At 41.9% G+C, this 17,124-nt stretch overlaps 1 long non-coding RNA gene across 1 annotated transcript; it reads left to right on the top strand.

Annotated features, from left to right (window-relative positions):
- The first annotated feature begins 10,592 nt into the window (after positions 1-10,592).
- On the top strand, positions 10,593-15,804 carry LOC119141684. Its single transcript, XR_005102013.1, has 2 exons — positions 10,593-10,784; positions 14,303-15,804. It is a non-coding gene; the product is annotated as an uncharacterized LOC119141684 (long non-coding RNA).
- Positions 15,805-17,124: the final 1,320 nt, after the last annotated feature.

Below are 17,124 nucleotides of genomic sequence, written 5' to 3' on the forward strand. Positions count from 1 at the left end.
TGCTTTTGTGACATCTTGTTGCTTTTATCAACCAAGATGTTCATGGCTCTGTAGACCACTTGTGTTCAACAACAGTTACTATAGCCAGATGGTGGAAAGTTTATGAGTAGCATTTTGATCAGACTATCACTTCTGTTTTTCAGGACAGAACCTGAGCAGATGGTACCTCTTACATTATCCCAGACATCCCCTCCTTTGAAAGAGTCTTTTTTAACATTACCTAGAAGGACAATTTCATAATTACCTGTGTGTAAATCGATTTACTCTGAAAAGGCACGTACATGTGTATGTATTGCATCATGCACAGCATATCAGAGATGCAGATAGTGTCAAGGATACTGTAGTACACACATTTCTTCCAGTAGTTCAGAAACAATAACTTACGAAACTGCCTCTAATTCTGCTGCCTAATAAAGACATGCCAGGCCAGCATTTTGTCAGCTCAGTCGGATCATTTGTTTCAGGCCTGTAAAAGTTCATACCTCCATCGCTTAGGAGTAGTGCAGCACAGCTGATGTGTACAGGAAGGAGAAGGCTTAGAGTGAAATGGTGGCTAGGGAGGAGCAAGAGTGGAGGTGCAGGAAGCTGCGTAACCTCAGGCTGTAGAAATGCCTTCATCTTTCTTGGCATGCATTTGCATTTGTAAATTACAGTTGCAGATGCCTTAGCTGTCTTTTAATCACACTCAAGAACAGTGACCTTTCCAGTAGCTGTGACCTGACTGTAGGTACTGATTTAGCTCTGCCATACCTTCATATGGTATACATAGCAGAGAGGTGTATCTTTTGGCTTAAAAGCAAGGGTACAAAACAATAACATCAGAAATATGTAACTGCTAGTAATGAACAGAAATTCATTGATAAAGCAGGGGCAATGCTGCTATTATTGTTCAGCACCTACAGAAAACAAAATAATAAGAATCTGATAAGAGAAACCTGCAAGTTCTGTCTGATGACTGCAGACCTGAGGGTGAGCAAGAAGCTACTGCTCTTGTCTCTGATACAGCAAATATCTTTACAAGTGCAATAGACATCTCCATGTTTATGTCATACTGTCAAATATCTAGATCTCTGCAATTAAGACAACAATTTTATATATAATCCAAAAAAACTGCTTTGATGGTGAGATGGTGTAAGAGGGACAGGGAAATGTTCTGTGGTCCTTGTCATTCCTGATAACAAGCTAAATGGTCTGTTGATGCCTTCCTACTCAAAAAGATACAACTCCATGGAGTGTTATTATGGTCATTTTGTGGCTCAGGGGACAGGGCATAAACCCAAAACAACCTCTGCGAGGTCTTCCAGAAAGTTTAAGATATAGCAAGAATTTAAACATAACAGATTCAGAGCTAAGAGATCAACACCAGAATCCATCTTCTGGTGAGCTGTTCAGTGATAGATGCCTCTGGTCCTTCACCCTTTGATGAAAACTTCAGTCCAAAGACTGCTGGGATGGGATTCCTGTGACTGCAAATGAAGTCAGCTTTAGTCATGAATGGGAATGCAGCCTATATCCTCATAACAGACTAGCAAGTGCCGTTGTGTTTATAGCCACTGAAACAGTTTCCTAAGATCACTTCTGAATTACATGTTTTACTCTGTTTGTTTATTTGATGTCTGGAACAAGAGCTTTGATAAAAGTATTTGTTTTATTTAGCACCTGCACTGAAACATTTGTAATGCTGCACTGAAGTGTTCCATATGTTTCCCTTATCTCAAACTAGTTAAGCAAGAGCATTCACACATTTCCTTAATCCCAGGCATCATAAATCCTTTACAAGATTCCTGTTTCATTGTTCTTCTCTCAGGGGCTTAGCAAAACACTCGGCGTGCACAATTCTTCTCTCCCAGAGCCCACATGGCTTACAATAAACCTCATAATTGTCTTGTTCTGGAGGGTTTAATAGTGCTGCAGATGAGAAAGTTGGGGAGAAGCAGTAGAGAAGAGTTGAAGTACTCTTCCAAATGGGAGCAAGGACCCTGGTACGAGTCTTTTGCCCAAGAGCCCATGTTGCAGTATTATTATGTACAGAACTAGCTTTCTACATTTTTGAATACTGGAACTCAGCTACAGTAACAGGAAATATTGTCACAGCAAGTGTTTTAATTAGTTTCAGAACAACAGTTAACAATAATTAAACAGTGTTTCTTTAAAAAACAAAAACTCTTGTAGAAGTTCATTATTTCTTAAGTAGCAGGTCTTCAGATACATCAGTGTTTAACGTGTCTGCAACACTCCTTCAGCTGCATTGTAACAGTGAAATATGCCAACAGAAAAATGCAGCAGTGAAAGTAGCTAGCTAGCAAGGCTTCTCTTCCGTATCTTGCATCTATGTGTAAGCAAATGTGTTTGACAGGAACTCCGCCAGCAAGAGGATTATCCCAGTGTCCTCTCAATTGCTGACTCAGGAAGCAGCATTCAGAGTGTTCCCCTCCACCATGCATGCCTGGGATAGTATTTAGGTACCGTTGATATTCATGTAACTTTCTAAGCCAGACACATAACCAGGTCCAGGAAAAATGTCTTAGATTTTCCTTTTCATAATGATTTGCTCATTAGTGACACTTGCACATCGCTAGAAGGCACAGGGTATTCATCAAAATTTCCCAAAGGTTACTATTACTTTTCTCTCTTTTGATCTGGCAAAACCTTTAAACCAAAAACCTGTTGATAAAGCCTGAGCCTTGATGGAGTCAGTGAGACTTGTTCTAGCAATGTCATTATGGCCAGGCACTTGATTTAGTGGTCTAGACAGTCACTCAGTCATGCTCAGGCTGGCCATATTAATCATTTTATGGATCAAACAATTTTATCTTTGTAAACCGTGTTAGCACAAGAATCCGTACCACTTAGGTGAAGATACTCTACTTTCCAAGAAGGCTTTTGTGAAAGTGTTGTAAAAATGAGAAAGCCCAGCCCCCTTTTAAGACCTCAAAACACTTTTCGGTTCTACCATTGCCTCTGCCCTGTGACCTTTTGCTTCTTTACTCTGCTTGCTGGTCACATGGTGTTCCACACCGGTGTCCAGCTGAGCGCTTGGAAGCCCAGCTTGCTTAATGTTTAGAGTGTTGCACTCTCTTTTGATGAGGTATTTCCTGCATGCCATCTCAGAACAGCCTTGCTCTTTGCTTAATGCAGCCAATGCAATTGAATCATACGGCTGGAAAGGAAAAGGAATAGAAAAAGAAGAAAAAGACTACAGGGAAAGGGAAAGGGAAAGGGAAAGGGAAAGGGAAAGGGAAAGGGAAAGGGAAAGGGAAAGGGAAGGGGAAAGGGAAAGGGAAAGGGAAAGGGAAGGGGAAAGGGAAAGGGAAAGGCAAGGGGCAAGGCAAGGCAAGGCAAGGCAGGGCAGGGAAGGGCAGGGAAGGGCAGGGCAGGGAAGGGCAGGGCAGGGCAGGGCAGGGAAGGGCAGGGAAGGGAAGGGAAGGGAAGGGAAGGGCAGGGCAGGGAAGGGAAGGGAAGGGAAGGGAAGGGAAGGGAAGGGAAGGGAAGGGAAGGGAAGGGAAGGGAAGGGAAGGGAAGGGAAGGGAAGGGAAGGGAAGGGAAGGGAAGGGAAGGGAAGGGAAGGGAAGGGAAGGGAAGGGAAGGGAAAAGGAAAAAAAATCTGGTTCATAGAAAATGAAGAAATATTCAGTGCTTTTTGTCTAAACCCAAGAGTAGAAAAAGAGATAGACTTTTCTGTCATGCAATTTAGGTATTTTACTGACTGAAGTTACCAGTGTACCCAGAACCTGCGAAAAACTATTACTGATAAGCTTACTTTTCCTGTGGTTTAGTGTGAGAAAGATATTCTGTTTCAATTTCTTTCCAGTTCAGTGTTCTTCCACAAAATTGGTTCAGCCTGCTCTGAACACTTAAAAATGTTCTTGTTAAACCACCAGGCAACTTTTAAATATAAAGTAATTTAACTAGGAGTTTGAAAAGAAAAATTTACTTTCCTTTTTCCAAGCAAACTGGTAGGGGTAGCTTTAATTGTAAAATACTATAACTCTAAAACAAACCAAGGAGCTCCAGATAGCCACTGAAGCTAAAAAAATAAACAAATATAGTAATTATCCAAATTGCAATGAGGAAAGCCATTATCTAATTTTCTAGTGAGTTTATTGAAAGACACCAAGTCCCTAAGAGTCTTAAAGTGAGCCTTTGGGTATCGACTAGGGGAGACACCTATGGAACAGACAGGAGTGCAGACTTGTAGTGATACTCAAGCAACAGTTATTCTAGTCTTTCATAATGAGATGGAGAAAAACACCTGGTCTGTGCATAACAGATTCCATAGAAACAATATAGCACAATATACCACAGAAAAAGGTTTTCACACAGTAATTATTTTTGTCCAAATTCCCACTTAAACCGTTCCAGCATATAGCTGTCCGCACTATGCAAAGTTTTATACAATTTCTCCCCATGCCTCCTGATTCTTTTGGCTATGGCTGCCTGTTCGTTGTACCCATAGCTGATGCAGGAGGACTCTGAGAAAAAGTGAAGTATTTTCAAGTCTCCCTTTTCCATCTGAGTTTTCTCCTGTATTTCTGAGCAGAGAAAATGCAACAGACGAAATCCTGTAATTAAGGCTTAAGTTAACCTGCTTGTTACTTTGTTCTTTCTCTATGAGTGAGTTTATCTATTAACAGTTGACTTCTCTCATCCCTGTGCTGACATATCTGGGAAAGCATTTACTTATTCAGATGTAAAAAGCACAGGGCTAGTCTCCGGTCTTTCTTTTTAGTTTGACATTGACAGTGGAGAGCTGACAGATAACCCAGAACAGTTAATTTGCTCAAAGTAGCAGTTCGGTTAATGGCATAGGGGTGGAGGGTGGGACACACCTTCCATTTTCCCCCCTTTGTTGTTATACTGTTAAAAATAACCAGCAGTTGCAATGCAGGCCGGTAGATTAAATGGTATTTGTCATAATAAACACAGATGTGGAAGGGCCTTTTTGCCTTATGCTGTGCCTGCAGGAACTTGCTTAGGATTTGCAAGTGTTGGAGGTTTTCTGCCTTCCTTTAAACTTCAAAACTGAGGCAAATACCCATGTGTCACTTGGCCTGTTTAACTATTTCAGAGCTTTGATGTAAGTTCAGGGTATGGAAGAGAGATTTCTGCTGCGCAGGGGCTTAAGCAAGACCTAGTTTTAAGGAGGCTGGGAAGTATGTGTGCCAGTAGATCACAGGCAACCTGTAAGGAAGAAACCTTTTGGTCCAGGAGCTTGCTGTTCAGTTTTGGCACTTTTTAAAGCATATTCTCAGCATTCAAAGTGTGCCAGCAACAGTGATGTTTAAAGCAGCCTGCCCTCACTGATCATTATAGAAAGTATGTATTTCCTAATTATCATTAGCTTCCGTAAGGCTTTCTTCTAATACCCGTCCAGTTGAGGTTAGGTGGTTTTACCTCACTGATGCTTATAAAGTATGGGGAGTATCTGAGTGTTTAACAATCACTTGTGCTCCACTTTAGCTACCATCCTCTGCTTCTCCCTCTGTCATGTTTCCAGCGATTTCTGTGAGAATCTTATTTTCCTGAACTGCAACTGTTTTCATGGGTTCTGCATGGACATTCTAATCCCAAAAACAACTTCACAGATGTTGCCGTTTTCTCATAAGTATAGAAAAACATACAGGGAAAAGGAAAACAAGATAATGATAACTGTGATGTACCAAAGAGTTTTCCCTTCTGGTCTGTAGGAGCAGTCTCAATCTTCTCAGAATTTTGTTGCCATGGTTACTATAGCAGTATGTGCTATTTTGCTTATAAAGTTACCCACCCTGTGAAAACAAGCTGCCTTCTTGATTTCTTGGAACGATGAACTTCACAGGCTGGTAGCGTTACCCCGCGCCTGAGCCCTGAGCCCGGTGCGCGGGAGCGGCCCCAGCCGCGGGCCGGGACAGCCGCTCACGGCACGGCTGCGCAGGGGGGTGGGGCGGTGGGTCCGCACAGCCCCGCACCTCCCAGCGCGTGCCGGGACACCCCGCACAGCTGTGCTCCGGCAGGTTCGGGCACCGCTGAGTCTCACTGGCTCTCACGAGCATCATCCCCCTCGAAAGGCACAGTGTGCTTTCTTTTCACAGGCGACTGCTGTGAGGAGGGGGCTTCATTAGCAGGGGGCTCTCTTTGCTCGGGGGTGGACCTTTTAGCATGCTCTCTGGGGTACTCCACACGCGGTTCAAGTAATTTTCTCTTTGGTCTCATGAACCATGTAGCTCTCCTTGACCTTACACTGTTATTTCTTAGCTTCATCTATTTCTGGTGTCTATTCCTTCTCCCAAGGCCATGTCTCTTAACTATTTGTAAGTATTAACTAACACCCTCTGTTTTTCAAATTCTTTCTTGTTTTTCATTATAGATATTTACATATTTCTTTTTATTAAGTGAATAAATCTTGTATCAGTAGTCTGCTTTGTACAGTAATGTTTCTGCCTTCTATGTGTCTTCACCTTGTTCCCATTAAATTCACAGGATGCCATCTTCTGGAACAGGGCAAGAAGAAAGTAATACCTTTGTTTCTGCAGAACTGGAGTTCTCTTAATGGACTATTTTTTAAAGGCTTGCTCCCTTGCAGCTTCAGTATTAAAACATGGTATGCATTCCTTCTGTTTCCCTTCCTTCTTCGTTGCTGTTATGTGGAGATTATCATTCAGTGATAATATCTTAGAAAGCTATTAAACCGACAGTTCAAAAAAAATAAATCTGAACATATTCTAAAGTCAGCCTCAAGTAGTTGGAGGTATTTTTTGTTAAGTGTAAAGCAGTTTTCTTTCATAACTTTCTAAATGGTATGAAATGATACTGTCTTTACACAAGATCTATGGGTATCAAATCAAACTAATATATGTCAGGCTCCAAACAAAAAAAGAGAAGCTGGTTTCCATACAGACTGTTCTGTAAAACAGATTGCAATGGGACAATACGGATGTTAAAAATTTAAACAAGCTCTAAAAACAACTGGACAGGCAAGCAGATGAGAAATCCATCAAGGTATATAAAATACAAAGGTACCACCTCTGACTCAAAAATTACCTGAACAATTCATTGGAGGCTGATTAATTATTTTGTGGGAATATCACTACAAGCTTGTTCTTGTAACTCATTCCTTTCCCAGAATCTGTGTTTTGTCACTATCAGATGCTGTGATAGGTGGATATTTTTATTTGGTCAGAGATTGCTATTCTCATGTTTCTGTCCAGCTGCAAACACACAGCAGTTAGGACAACTATGAGTCTTCATGCAATGGGTGTCAACAGAGAACTGACATAGTTTGTCATTGCCTCTGGTTGGATCTTTTGTCCTAATCTTATAGCCTGCAATTTGTTTCTAAGTTAAGAATAAAATAACTTCAGGTTCATGGATTTGGAGGCCTCTAAAATGTCTGCTATTGAACTGATGCCCTAAGCCCATAAATCACCAAGTTTCAAGCTTTATCCCCAAAAGGAACACAGGGGACTACTGTAGTCCCTCATGATAATCCGTAGGATGACTAGATCTTTCCACACTAAAACTAGGCTGTCACCACAGAGCCACTGCTCCTTAGTTCATCTGCAATGTGATGCCTGCATGCAGATGGACATTTCTGACCTCTCATGGACCGTAGGCTGGTCTAGTTCCATTTCACACATTTTCAATCATTTCCAGGAAGCTCACAGCAACACTCCCAGCTCCCGTTACAAGAGAAAGGGTTTAGATACAGAAATCAGATCCTACCTTTCATTTTCTTCATTAGATTGGTGGGGTTCTTTCTGACACAAATCTCAGCCTTTCAGAGCAGGACATCATTGCTCTGCAGAGGAATTACACTTCAGGAAATTTCTCATCAGATTTGACAACAGGTATGTTTGGTTTTAGCCTTTAAATATGGAAGATCATAATTCTCCTCACTAACAGTGAGGGTTGCTTTTGTTACATGGACACCTAAAGTACAGTTGATGTCTTTATTTTAAGCAAATATGTAGAAAAACCCAAAAAGTTTCCTGTCATCTGAGAGTACAGAAAGTCTTTGCAGTACTAGGACAATAGACCTTTGAGACTCTGTTCTGATCTGTCACCTTCTTTAGGTTTATCAGTACACCAGAGACTATGCTGGGCTAGCAGAAATTGTGTCTGGATCTCCTGAGGTCATGAACCAAGTGGATGATCAAGGTAAAAAATATGGCTTGTTTTTCAGTTTTTGCTAGTGTACTCTGTTTAAGATGATATCATATGCTGGTGTGCCTCTTATGGGCAGCTAAAGTATTGGCTGTAAACCAGCTAAGAAATCTGCCTACATCAATCAGCCTGCTGTAAAATTCTTGCCAGGTGAGCCACATCCAGCTGAGCAGTGCCTGCCATGGATGCAGCAATCCAAGTCAGGGTTCTGCAGAAAGCCCCCACAGCAGCGATGGGGTCAGCATCCCACATCCTCATGCGTGCACCCAGGGAGACTGCTTCACTCACAGCATTTACCTCCAGTCTCCTGGGTGGCTGACTCTCCAGCTGTGTCCAGGGCAGATTTTTTTTCTACTTTGCTCCTTCTGTTGTATCTTGAAGGTAGGTGGGTGGTGTTTAAGGAAGCCCATGACTGTCTTTGCATAAAAGACCTCTTGCTGGCAGCATTAGCACTTTTCAAGGTAACTGCTACCATATCCTTTATGATATGCAACACAAACCTTGACAGTGAAATGGAGTTGGAAACATACTAGCACCTCATCACAGAAGTCTAAAATGTGAAGTTCTTTCATGAGTAGAATTGCAATATTAAATGTTTAACACTTAAAAGAAGACAAGGAATCACAGAGTCTACACTAATGTGATCAGCACTTCTTTATTAGCAAGTGGTCTTGAAAGTGTGTAGGATTTCTTCCAATTGTTTTGTTCTAAGTTCATATCCTAATGTTTGTTAACAATGGGTCTAACATACTTTTTCTTTTTTTTCCCTAAAGATTTTGCCCTCTCTATCTTGCTACAGATTTTACCTTTGGTGGGGTGGAAGTGGTTTATGTACATTGCTTAGTACATAGAAAAAAATTAGGGTTTTTTTCTATGTTTATTGTTTACTTGAATAAATGGCTTTTTCCTTGCTTGGAGTTAGCTTTGAGAACTTAAAAAAAGTCTAGAACTGAAAGTTGCCCAGTGATAATGAAGGTACTCCATTTTATGGAGGTCTTTTTTCTACAAGCTGGCTTTATAGGAGGCAGAAATTAACATGAAGAAAAGGTGTAGAGAACTCCTAGAGCTGCTTTGCAAAGGTGTTATTTACTTCTTTTTAAGCCAGAAAAATTGTAATAGTCTCACACCCAACGATTATTCAGTTCCTCTTTCAAACAGGCATTTTCCAAGCTGTTTCCTTGATCTTTGCACTTTACCACTGTAACGATGCCATAGGTTACGCGTTCGCAGCCTATGAAACATAAAGTGCTCCCTCACTCTCATTCAGAAGAAAATAGTTATCAGACACTGATAACTTACAGATCTTTTTGTTATAAGTACTATTCATCAGTAATTGCAATAATGTATGTACCTACTTAATGTCTAAAGAACTATCCAGGGAACCCAGTATTCTTTTTTTTTTTTCCAGAGCTTTGCATTAACTGTGTGTCTGTGTTGCTGTTGCTGCAGAACTCGAATTGGTGAACCAGGATTATTGTACAAATACTGTGTCTGGAAACGATTCTAACTTTCCAGTGTCTATAAAAGATTTTCTTCTTTGAACCAGGTTGTTACATGGCTCTATGTTAAGCCTGATCTGTTATACTAAATCCTTTGCACCTACAATTACTGGAACTCCTCTTGGACAAAGAAAGTCCATTGCTTCATCTCAATGATCAAAGTACTATTTTATAATACTCCAGCAACTACCAGTGCATGTGAGACATTGAGGCAGAGAAGATACATTACAGAGTACAGAGGCTTCCTGGATTTTTTAAAATTAATCACAGTATTTCTGCTCTCACTTCCTACGCCCAGTCTCAGGGCTATTACTGTTTTTTGACTCAGCCTCCTCTCTTCAACTGGCTTTTCAAAGTATAATCACTGCAGCACAATGCAAAAGCCCAGACTGACAATGTGCAGAGCGAGCTCAGGTCTAGGATAACCTTATCACATGTGCTCTGTGCCTTTCCTGTAATGTGTAGCCATTTACAGGTTTATTTTTGAATATTCAAATCCAGGCAAAGCACCAATCTAGTCATGCAGGGAAGAGCAGTGTGAAAAGCTGTCTTTCTCAAACCCACACACACCTTGCCAATCCACCCATTTTCCCATTTGTAAGGACACAAAGACTGCCAGGCACATCCAGCACACGCTGGACATGGCAGTGCCAGCCAGCCATGAACCCAGCCTGCATGCCAGAGAGGCCATTGCAGCTACCACGGACCAGCTGAAGAGAAGTCAGCCTGTGCCTTATGGTCCCTCTTATCTTTCCAAAAACTCCAAAGAAGGATTCATGCTGCTGTATCCTGGTGTGGGGGTGTGTGTGGGGGTGTGTGTGTGGGGGTGTGTGTGTGATCATTAACTTCTGGATGATAACAATCAGCTTCTGGACTTCATACCTTCAAATGAGAAAGAATGAAAAGCTGAAATGGCAGCTCAGATATTTCCACCAAACACCCTCTGTTGCACTCATTCTTTTTTAATCATCTTCAGTTCTTTTGAAAGCAGTCCCGAGTGTTACCCTCTGGGCAGTGTGCTCATCCTGACTGACCCTGGGGGAGTCACAGCACTTCAGCAAACCATAGAAACTCTCTTCAAGAAGTCCCTCTGCCTCAAAGCGATAGCCTCGCTGCTTCTATCCTTTGGAAGTAATCTCCTAGGTACGTTACCAGCAGTTCAGATGTTGCCTAACCGGGTGGTGTGCTTGAAGCAGCATTTAGAGTATGTTCCTGTATCACCATTTCTCTTCTTCCTAGCTGGTGTATCTTGTCATCTCTCATACAAAAAGCCAGCTGTGCACTCTGGTTTCTAGTGATCGCTTCTGTCTTTATGCTGGAAATAGACATTGCCATAGTTAAGTGCTTTTTACCAGCATCTCATCATGAACCAGTCACCCACAAAACAGGGAAGGGTCTACCCTGTTCTTGCTGGCAGGATAATGTTATTAATTATCTTTACTGGCATATTATACATAATTAGTTAGAAATTAGGTATGCTAAGAAGTAGTTATTAAAATGTTACAGAGGCTTTCTTTGCCTCCAGAACCTAACTGCAGTGAAATGTCCAGAGTCAACGTGGTCATTTTAGTCTTGTGGAAAAGCCCAGTTTAATTTCCCATAACACCTACCTTTGTCCACATCTCCTTGGAAGCAAGCAGTAGTGTGTGATAAGAAGTATTCCTGACATCCATTCCCTCAGTTGTGCTGTTTGGTTTTCATTCTCCCATTCCTATAAGCAAAAAAATACCTTTTTTATGTTCCAAAGTTCAAAGACAAATACAGTGATAATTCCATTACTGACAAATGGTAGTTTTCTGTCTAAAATAGTGACTGCAGACTAGTTGTCAATGTTCACTAAGAAGAAAATTAACTCTACTCCAACCAAAACCAGGTCAACTAGTTAGTTTTAGAGCCTTGAGGTTAAGTGTATGTATCACTACTAATAGTCCGACTGTAGATAAAGAAAGATCTGGCTGCTAATAAAGCATGTTTGTGGTTATTTGCCTCTCTGTTTTTCTTGATGAAAGTTCCAGTCCTGTCCTTTTGAATCAAGCAGTATTCACCATTCCTCATTCACATTTATCTCAGCTCTTAGTGGATGTACATTAAAAGGCATTGACATTCCAGGAACAATTAGTGTAACACAGTGAGATACAAATGCCTTGTTTTTACAGCTGAGCAGTGAATTCCCATAGATTGAAATCAGTAATGCCTGAGTTGATGGTGCCCCTGTTGCTAACTTCAAGAATGATATGGAATGAGTGTGGGTGCTAGCAAATGCTTGTTCTTGCACTTTTGCTGATTTTTCTGTCAGTACACCTCCACAGTAGGTGGGAGAGACCATGTTTAACATACAGTTTGAACCTCAAACCTGTGAATTTTTGTACAAAGCCCTATGATCTCACCTCAAAGCTATGACGCACTGAAGGCTCTCTTCATGTACAGTTCTGCTGGCAGTGCTGGCAAGGTAGAAAAGGACAATAAAAACAGGGATTGTGCTACCTACTGATGTTCCTTGTGGAAAGCTACTAGAGGTAAAGAAGACAAGACCTCTGATCCTGGAAATACTCAGGTTTTACTGAGTTAGCTTTCCTCTTCTTTTCTCTTACATTATGGAAGTGTTTTGAAAAGAAGACAGTGTTGGTGTGGTCCAAACTGGTGGTAGTATTCATGTTAGAGGGAAAGGCCATGCTAGTAGAGCAGGTCATTGCCAGCGTAACTCTTCCAGCAGCAGCCAGAGCTCCTGGAAGGGCACTGTGAGAGGAGTCCTGGTGCTGAGCACGTCTGAAAGGATGTTATTCCCTCCAGGAGGGAGGTGAGGATGGCATGAGGCCTTTGGTCTCTCCTGTTGATGAGCAGGCAAAGGGGAATGCACTGTCGCCTGGGATGAGAGCAAAGGAGTCCAGGACATGTACTTTCCTGGCTGCTTTGGTGGCCAGATTTGCTCAGATGGGATGTTTGTGTTGCACAGATTTTTGCATGGCTCTGGGAGTAGCTTTCAATAATTGCTATCAGACTTGTTGAGCTGTGATCAAAATCTTCTGGAAGCTTGGATGTTGATCGCACACTGTGACATGGTTCTGCTTCTCCAGGTTTCACCTTTCCCTGCCTTGTCGTGAGACAGAAGAACCCTTTCAGACCCTATTACCCCTGGATGTAACTAAATCCTGCATCCTCCTCCCACATCAGGAGGGAGAGTAATTCACTCGTGGGCAGGTGTTCAGGTGGTTGATAGAGACCAAAGTCAAAATGTAGGGGCCTTGCACGTATTTGACACCAGCAGTGGCAGAGCAGATGGGGCTGCAGTATGGATTAACTGACAGAGCAGTTCGGTCTCCAGCCCCTATGAGTCAGCAGCCTTGCTGCTGTGATCAGGAGGGGTGGGTGGGTGTGAATACAGACCACCAGGAGCAGGGCTGAGATCAGACATTTCACATGAGCCTTTAAGTGACTATTCCACGTGGTCACATGGAGCCAGGCTACATGTCTGGTGGGACCTTTGCCCTAAGCCTGGCACCCCCAAGTCTTTCTGCCACTATTACGGACAGTAATGCATCCTTCTGCGTCACCTGATGTGGGAACCCTCTAAGTCCTGCTGACGCACGTGGCTAGCTCCTGTGACAGATCTACAGATAGCGCGTCGCTGCAAGTGAGCAGGTGCTGCCTAAAGCCAAGGACACATAAAAGGAAGGAAAGTTTATCCTGCCAGAAGCCCTCTCATTAATCATCTTCAAATGCCATACCAATCAGATGTATTTCTCTCCATTAACAAGCTTATACAAGAAGGCTTGTTTGGCTATAGCTGGCCATGAGTGTAAGCCACTAGGAACCCACTGCAGTGTTTGATTTTTTAAGTTTTCTCCTTTCCAAGGGTGTTGAAAGGTCCCATTTGCAAGTAACACTGGCTGCATTGTTCACCCTCCAGAAAGCCTGTGTCTGTCAGCCTCTGGAGAGCTTGTTTTGTTCCTCACCTCGCGGCCCTGCCCTCTGTGGTCACCTGCGACAGAGGATGGTAAACAGCAGCCTAAGCTAGTCTACCTTCCTTTCTTACCTCCACAAAGTAACTTGTCACAGCCATGAGAAAGGTTTCTATTTAAAAACAAAGAGCTGTGACTGCAGAACTGTGACTAATATTGGAATTTAGCAAGAAGTCAGCTCTTGTTTCAAGAGGTTGTGTTGCAAGTTTGGGAACATTTGCTACTAAAGCTCTTGATGAATGACTCCAGGAAGAGGGAGTTAGGGTTTTTTTTTTATTTCTTCTTCTCTTTCAGTGCTCGTTTTGCACAGATGATAATGAGGAGTGTCAGGCAAGTATGTAGCAAACTGTTTTCTCTCTCTTGACAGAGCAAAGCTATCATTATGTCAGTCTGACATTGAGAACTTGCTGGACTTTGACAATAAATAGATTTAGAGAGAAAAGCATTAAAAAAAAAAAACAAGGAGTAAGCATTATAAATCACTTTGTTTTTTCAGGACTGAATCATTCAGGACATCTCATAGGTGTCTGCTTTTCATCCTCCTGCATTCAGTTTTTTCTGCCTCTACCATGTACAGTTTAATCCAAGCTGAAATGTATTTTAAATGAAAAGAGCTTTGAAAGATTGTCAGTTTCTTTTTTTTTCTTTTTACTTTTTTTCCTCTTTTTTTTTTTTTCTTTTGACATCTTATATTTACCACAGAGACACTGACAGTGTAAGAACAACTTGCAGACTCCCAGTTCAATGGAAGTGGCTGCCCAGATACAAACGAAGCATAGCCAAAAAGGACTCCTCGGGTTCTCAGTACCAACAAATCTCCACTGTCTCTGCCACCTCTGGTAACCAGGTCCACACCTATGTCTCCATCTATGTTTGGCAACCTGCACAGCAGTGTCTCCCATACAAGGTGAAATGCAACCATACTTCCTTCAGATTTTCCGGGGAGTAACCACATTTTTTTAATGTTTTGTTGCTAGTTTCTGTTACTAGGAGCCTTTTTTCCCAGCACACAATCTCCTGTTCTCTTTCCTGGGAACAAAGGGCAAGGCATGAGCACTAGCACTGTACCTTACACAATTACCTGATTTGTGTGGTATTGTCCAACAGATTGTGCAATGACTATTGCAGTTGCCAAAGGCAAAAATTATTATGAACTCACTCTTTTCTTTTCCAGGCTCTGGGTTGCTTGTCTCCCTGTAGGGCATAAGGACATTTTTCCCTGTGGGAAAGCCTCATCTGGCTATCCTTCCCTCTGCTCCATTCCTTCCAGCTGGCTAGGGGATCATTGCTACACGGTAGAAAGACACTTTGAGCCTTGTCTGTTCTCCTGTTCTTTTGCACACTGTTTCAGCTGGCATGTCCTTGCTCTGTTTTGCTTACAGATGTGCTGATTCCCTGGAAATTGTGTTGAAGGCATCAAGCTACACTAGGAGATCAGCTTTCCTCCATTTCAAAGCCTGGGTGCTCTAATCTTGTTAATGATGACAGACGCACCCCTTCAAGCAGGCCCTGTGTCCACACCTCAGTTACTAATCATGAAAGAGGATCTTGTACAAGAATTTACCAAATTAACACTTATTTCATCTGGCTTACAATTCCCAGGTTTGCTGGAGTTGTGATTTCAGCATTAAGACAAAACCAAAAATACTGAGTCTGCACTGAACCTCAAAATGAAGTTAGCAGAAAGTGCAGCTGATTGCTTCACCACTCCCACCATCCACCTCAGAGTTTATTATTGTAGCCAGCTGCCCAAAGCACAGTAGTTAGCTTGAGACAGAAAAAGGCACAGCCCCAGCTGCACTGAGGTGGCCAACATCTTGCTGCCCCTCAGATCAAGGATGGCCAATGCTGAGGCATATTCCATTGATAGAGACTGGCATCACAGAGCTAGCCTCAGCATATATGGGATGTACACATTCTCTTTTTAAGCAGAATCAGTTGTACCATTAGTTTTTATTCTAGATAGACTCTGTAAACCCCAGCTCAGCCACACCAATCCACCATTCCACCCTTTTCCTTCTGCAGACAGGCAGTTCCTCTTGTTAGAAGACTAGCAGCACAAGGTCCAGAGGTCGTCTGATCTGACTCTCCCTTACCTTTCCTTCTTAGCTGTAGTAGAATTAATGCTGACCATCCTCTGTCTTAACTTACATCACATTAAGATGTCATTTAAAAGCCTTACTTTAATAAATAAGTTATCTTTTAATATTCTGATAAAGCATAATTAAATCTAATTTGCTTAATACCTTGAATATTTAGAACATGCTTAGTGAGCATGGCATAATAAAGCTCCAAAGTTACCCAGTGACCAGTTCTGCTGTGATGATCTCTTTTGCATTCATTGGTTTATTCTCATTTATCATAACAAAGATGCCACCCAATACTGCCTGGATCAGGAAGTGATTGTGCAAGATTTATAAATGATAAAGTTGACCCTTGCTGATACATAAACATGCACCTATTGTGTCAAAGAGAGACCTGTTTCCACAGGAGTCCAAATGCTGTACTCTGAAAATGTAATAGAGGAGAATATTTATCTGGACCATCTACTGCTTCTTGAAGGCATGTCTAAGTGGAATTGACACTAATAGTGGATATATGTGAAGACTGAGGATCATATTTATGGTCTTAAGTGATATTTAAGTTGTTGGCTGTGTGCCATTGTCTTTCCATTTGGAGCAGTTCCAAATCAAAGTAAACTTAAATTTGTTAGGATTAATTAAATGATCCATGATTTCATAAGAGCTGCTGCATGTCCTTGCTCCTGTGCTCTTCTCCTACGCATTTGGCATAGCTGCACTACCATGGACTTCATTGGCCTTGCACCTGACTAGCTGTTACAGAAACTGTGACTGAAAGCACACTCAGAAAGTTATATGCTCCATCCAAGGCTACTGCAGACAATGAAGGACTCCTGCTACCTTCAGGGGGCTTTGAAGTAAGGGCTATGTGGTCAAAGTAAAGCCCAGGGCTTGCTGAGCTAAAGGTTGTATGTAAAAATATTATTTAGTAATGTTTGCTGTAACGTAACACTTGCTGTCAATGCAGGTCATTATTTCAGCACATACAGCAATACGATGTTGATGCAGGCCATTATTTCAGGACAGGCAGCAATACAGAATGAATATTTCATGTGATGGCTATGTATTCACCCATACAAGCTTCTTTACTACTCTCATGTAAAAATTTTGAGACTCCATGGGAGATTGTTAGCGTTTTAAAAGTATGTGGGTAAGCTGTGATTATTATTTTTTTAAGGCTGCAGAAACCTGCAAAACCAGTTGCTTGCCATACTATATGTATTCTTATTTGAGCAAAAATGTTGAGTGAGTGAGACAGCTTCTTGTAGAGGTACTGTATATTTTGCAAGCACATGCATGCAGGTGCCTTACCCTGACACACAATCCATCACACAACAGCAGACCAGTGAATTCTGTGAGACAGCAGCCACCAAGAATGGGAATGGCATGATGACAAGCTGCCAGCATCAGAGTGGCACTAGGCCAGTGGTGTTTGGTGTTGTC

This window comes from Falco rusticolus, chromosome Z, assembly GCF_015220075.1.
Source record: "Falco rusticolus isolate bFalRus1 chromosome Z, bFalRus1.pri, whole genome shotgun sequence".
NCBI lineage: Eukaryota > Metazoa > Chordata > Aves > Falconiformes > Falconidae > Falco > Falco rusticolus.